This window comes from Cygnus olor, chromosome 1 (genome assembly GCF_009769625.2).
Source record: "Cygnus olor isolate bCygOlo1 chromosome 1, bCygOlo1.pri.v2, whole genome shotgun sequence".
Lineage (NCBI taxonomy): Eukaryota > Metazoa > Chordata > Aves > Anseriformes > Anatidae > Cygnus > Cygnus olor.
Window position 1 is genome coordinate 138,011,063 of NC_049169.1, and position 6,000 is coordinate 138,017,062.

A 6,000-nucleotide genomic window follows, 5' to 3' on the forward strand; every position below is an offset into this window, starting at 1 on the left:
TGGTCCTCATAGCTCGTGGTTAAGAAGGAGCATTTCTGAGAGTAGCGGGATGGCTGGTGGCAAAAGGAGCCTGACGGGTTGCCCCTGCCTGCGCAGGAGGGCTCGCAGCAGTGGAATTTCCCCCAAAGAGGAACAGAGAGGAAGAGCCTCTAGAAGGTCAGCAATATCGCAGGAGTTTTGAGGGACTCGGTGGTGATCTAGAGGAGATGATGGAAGTGGAGGTCAGACAAAAGGAGCAGCAGAAAGGCGAGGAGACTTTAGCCAAGGGGCTGGTGAGCAGCCTGCATAAAAGGGGGAAGCTACGAGACCCCAGAGGTGGCTGCAGAGGTTGGTGCTCCAAGTCAGGGGACCAGCAGCCTGCGTGGAGAAGGGCGGCAGGGGTGCCCTACTCCCTTCTCTCTCCCAAATTTCTCCAGTTAGTACCAGCTGAGAACTGGCAAAGTCATAAATGCTGCTCAGTGCCACCCAGCAAGATGCCAGGCACAGCACGTGAGCTGGGGAAGTGCCTGCAGCCTGCAGCCTGCTTTTGGGCTAAGGGATGCTTAATAGCATGGTTCAGCAAAAACAAACCAGCCTTCGGCCTGACAGGCACCCAGCAAGGCTGAAAGAACCATAGTCATTCCATTTCCACTTCCAGATTTTAAAGATTAACCTATTATTAATACAGTACACTGTAAGCGTCAGAGTGGGGATTTCCTGTGGACTTAGCTTGCCTTTCTGGTTTTCCATGGCACAGCTTTACCAAGAATGGGAGATAAGGGTTTTGAAATGTCAAAACAAAAAAAGCTTTTTTTAAAAAAAAAATCATATCATGGTCCATTTCATGTAATCGGTGATTTTCTGAGCTCCTCTAACTTCCTCTAAGAAAGGAAGATAATGTCCTCATTGAAAGTAATAGAAGATGCTACTCTGGAAATTCAGATCAATCAGTGAAGTAGCAATGAAAGGAGAAAACATACATTCCACACTAAAACTCAATGTTAATGTAACCTGAGTATTTCCAAGCTATGCCAAGGGTGACTCTATTTTGAAGTATTTAAGGCTTCTCACTGCAGAGTATACTCTATTGTCCCCTTAACAGCGATGGAGTAAGCAATGGGCTTGTGATGCACAAATAGCCAGCACCTCCTGAAAGCCTCCCCGAGCCTGACAATTCACAGTAGCTGCTGAACAAGGATTATTCCAACGGGAATGTGTTCACTCTCCCAGTTTCAAGTTCAAGAAGTGCCTCAGCACTAAGACGGGTGTGATATAACAATTTTTAATGGCAGAAACCACGAATCTTTTTTCTGTTTTCTCTCATTCCTGCAGACATGCTGTTGCAGGATTAAAGGTGCTGATTAAGAATAACAGCAAGCTTTCGCAACTCAACAAGTTAAGCCATTGTGTCTGTATAATTAGGGAACTAAATCTTTTGCAGTTCAGTCAAGCAAAGAAATTAACTAGAAAATTTGAAACCTATTTTTAACAGGGGATTTTTTTTTTTTCAAAAATCCCTCTGACAGCCATTGCCACAAACTACGTGCAGGTCTCCTGTGCCTTCATAACTCAACACTTTCATGCACAGAATATAATCTTTGGGCTGAGAAGCTGTCTGCGTTTTTAGTCATTTTAGTCTTACATGCAAATTCGTACTTGCATGTGTAAATGAAAATGCTGAGGGCTCAATCACCACACCTGCTGTATATATTTGTCCCTACGGCTTTCTAAAGATTATTTTGTAAATTCGTAATTTCTGATGTGAATAATTTCCAGGAGACATTACTATCCATTATGGGAGAAAGACAAATGCTGTAATGTATAATTCACTTGAAATCTATTCCTGTATATTCTTGTGCCAGAGGATCTAACTTTTATGAGGAAAATGTTAACAGGCAAAAGGTGGTGATTCTGGGAAACTCCTTGGTTGCTGTGACCTGTGGAGACTAGTCTAGTTTCCTGGCTGTCATTACTGGCTGTTCCTGAGGAAGTCTCTCCTGGTTTTGTTGTGTTGATTGGGGTTTCCCAATTTGAAGGGCAGTCAGCAGTCTGTATTTTTTTTTCCAGCTGCCTAATGAATGCAACATTTAAAACTCGCTGTTATTCCTTTGGGTCTTCACTGCAAGCTGTACAAAATTTGGGCATCATAGCATAACTATGCTATGCTAGACCTCACACACATACAGATGCATGCAGACTCACATATGTCTGAGAAGCGCTGCAACAAACAATGGCATTAACATGCACATCAGCTGTCACGAATATTTTGCTCCTGCATCACGCTCAGTCTCACACATTTGTAGTTCTCAGAGGTTAAGAGGTATTTGTTTTGTGAAACTGCAGAATGAGGACAGGATACAGCTGTCTCACAGCCTCAGGACAGGCATCTGGTAACTGCACACTGCGTTGTCAGGACTGAGCTCAGGTGGGAGTAAGGAGTAAAGGATGCCTTAGGTATCAGCACCCTGGCAGAAAAAAAAAAAAAAAAGAAAAGTAATGGGGACAAGTGGGTGAACATAAGAAAACCACACGGTAAAAGGTCATTACAGGATATGGTAGCTGCTTTACAAATGAGAGATAACTAATGTTCTAACTGAACAACAACAAAAATTACATGCAGTTGCAGAGCTTCTGTGGAAATTAACTTGAACCATTCAGCTCAGGCAGAAAGTGTATAAATTCCGCCTGAAAGCTTCAAGCTGGTCTCAGCATAGTTTCTGCAATGTTCCTTTTGTTCTTTGCCCAGGAGAAATTCCTGCCCGTTCTGTCTATCGCCGTTGGGTGATATATACTATTCTCTGCCCAGGCAGGCTTCCTGCATCATGTATTAGCTGCTGGGCTTGGGTGTATGGAGAGGAGCACGTAGGTATTACTGGCAGTAGGACTGAATGGGTCAAATAGGCTGCTCCATCTTGCTGTCCATGACATTCATCAGCTGAGCAGATATTAAAGTTCCCCATACCTCTGCTTTGCATGCAAGAAATTTTCTCCTAGTCTTTGCTGCATTTTTGTTAGTTTTGTTTTTATCCTGCCTTCAGTGTCTTCAGTCCTCTTGCCTACAGGGGTTTTCTTGATCCTGCTGCTGGACAGCCCAGCCACCCAGCCTCCAAGGAAGAGTGCTGTCCCACCTGCTACCAAGGCAGGGAGCTACCGTGGGCTTCTCACATCTGTTTTGATACTGGGGTGAAGTGGAAGGAAGCCCCTGTTTTACATCTTGTTTTGACAAATTGCCATATTTTGTGGTTTTAATGTTCTTTTTCTTTTTTGGTGTGTGTGCGATTTCCCCTTCAACCTGCTGTTAAGACACACCTCCTGAAAATACTGTAAGACTACTGGTAAAACAGAAAGTTTTACAATTTTTTCAAATATTTTAAGTCTTTGAAATTGTTGCCACAGCTACCTCCATCTGAGTTGTGACCTGTTTTTCAAGCAGGATGCCTTCGATCCTGACCTTCCCCGCAGATGGCCCAGGCCTAGGCCGAAGTGGGGTCCTGGGCCCTGGGCAGCGTGCGGGGAGCCCTGAGGGGCTGGGCAGGGACAGTGAGATATGTGGGTGCCCTCAGGGGCCTGGCACCTGGTAACTGATGTTTTTCTGTGCTCTTGGCTTTCATTTCTGTCAAAAGTCACTGTGAGGGATGTGCAGGATAGCTACCTACATCAGAGCTGACTCACTGCTACGAGGCCCAGGCTCTCCCGCCTGTACTCGCTAAAAGAATAGAAACACATTAGTGGGTTTTGTCTTGTAAGGGCTAATGTACAATAGGTGTATATATTCTCCTCATCGCCCCAAAGTAAGCATAACACCAGCATCACAAGGATGTATCTCTGCTTGGTCTCCTTGATAGACCAACAGCTGCTTTGCAGGAGGGAGGTGGCCTCTTGGGTACTGGGACTGACTCAAGTAACTTCTCTGCCACAAAAAGTTGTACCTGCCTCTAAACCAAGCAACTCTAGATAGCTAAACAGCCTCTTTACATTTCAGTTATTTTGGGGTTTTGTCTACTTTGTCATGGTGAAAAGGCTTCTGAATAGATTTTACTCAAACTCACAGTCGGTGACTTGAAATAAAGGAGTTTCTTAGCTATGGTATCACCTCACCTCTTGAGCAACCCAGCCATAGCAGACTTTTGCTTGATGAGCACTGAGGACCTCATTTGAGGCTCTGGTTGGAGCCATCTTCTGAGGGACACCTCCTGAATACACAGAGCAGGGCAGGAGAACATGGGTGCCTTCCACCTGTCCAGGTCCCTGGCATCTTACTGACGGTCATCAAGGGTATCAGTCTGTCCAGTCATGCCCAGTGCTTTGGGAAACTTTAACCTCTGTTCCCTTATTCTTGATCTATTTTGTTTGTTGCTCTTATGACTCTTTTTTCTCTAATTCACAGCTTCAACTCTCTCCATCCACAAGTACCTTGGTTTTGATGTATCTCACCTTATGGAACTGACAAAAAGGCTTTGTATAATGATAATATAAATGTATAATGATAATCTAAATCAATACTTTTCCGTACTTTGGTTTTACTGACTTCAAGGGTCCAGATGATGCCTAGGGATTGCTCAGGGATTGCTCAGTGCCATCCCTCTTCCCCTGGGGAAGTCTGGCAGTTACCCTGCAAGGAAGTCAAATGGGTCAGTTTGCTTAAATATTTTGTCTGGGATCTAAGATGTCTTGTGTCTATTTACTTGGTTAACTTATCATTATCCTGCGGGAGACCTGAAAAAATGGTGTATCTCTTTAAACAGCTCCTGTAAAAACAATTGAAGTAATTAAAATTATCTGTGTTTGTGTTGCGAGACCTGTTTTCCCTCCCTACATGACCCAAATTAAAGTTCCCTGTGATCTGAGTACCACCCTTGGATTTTGCAGGACTCAGTTTTACTGCCTTGACCACAGTCCCTTCTGCTCCATGACATGCTCAAGCAGAAAGCATTTAACATCTTCCCTGATTTAATTAGCGATGCCTCCAACTGACTCATGATGAAAGTAATACTAGCATCAACACCAAACTACGTGGCTTTGCTAAATGCTCTCTGTCTCAATTTGTGCTGCCAGAAGACAGTCAAGAAAATCAAAGCAATTTGATAGTAAATTATAGTGATACGTCTCAAATGTTCAAGTGATGGACGTTAGTCAGTCATCAGTACCTTCATCATTGATCAGTATGTAAGTAGTCAGCCTCTCAGCTTTAAAAATACACAAGTTTTCACTGCAATCCAAATCATCTTATACGGTACTTGCAGGAAGTGAGAGGTGTGAAAGGATTTTAAAATTTAAAACAAATTGATCCCTTTCAATTTGGAAAAAAATAGACCAAATGAAACAGCACATGGCTAATATTTAAATCCCAATTAATTTGGCAATTAAACTGGACTACTGTATTTCTATTGTCATTTTAAGATGCATAATTTTGCAGTTAAAGAATAAAAAATAACTGATTTTCTCAGTCTCTTTTTGAGTAACATGGGTTTTACAACTGATTACAGAAAATAACTTACAACAAAACTAGCGTGGGGATTTCCTGTCTTCACCTTTGCAGTTCTGCTGCTTATGTTAGCTGTCTGCTCCTCACTACCACCCTGTGTCAGCCTGTGTTAGTCCAGAAGCAGCGTCCTCAGAAGTGACTCTTGCTTCCACTTCGGATGCTGATGCGAGAATCATAAACTTATCAACACAAAACAATTATTATTTTTTGGTTTGGCAGAGTGGTGTCTGCCCTAGCTCTTCAGCCTTCCCGTACTCATGTAACACATGTAACCTATTGACAGAAATGCGACTCATTATGTATTTCTGATGTAGAAAATTGTATTTAGAGGTCAAAACGCAATGAAATTAAATCAAGAAAAGATGTCACCAAAACGTGTAACACTAAATTGTAATGAAAACAACTAAAACTCAAATGAGATTAAAGTCAATTTGGTCAATACCAAAACAATTAATAGCATGATAACCTTTCCTTATATAGACTCTAAACATGACTTTGAGTTTGAACAAGAAGTCCAGACTAGGACTGGAGAATTT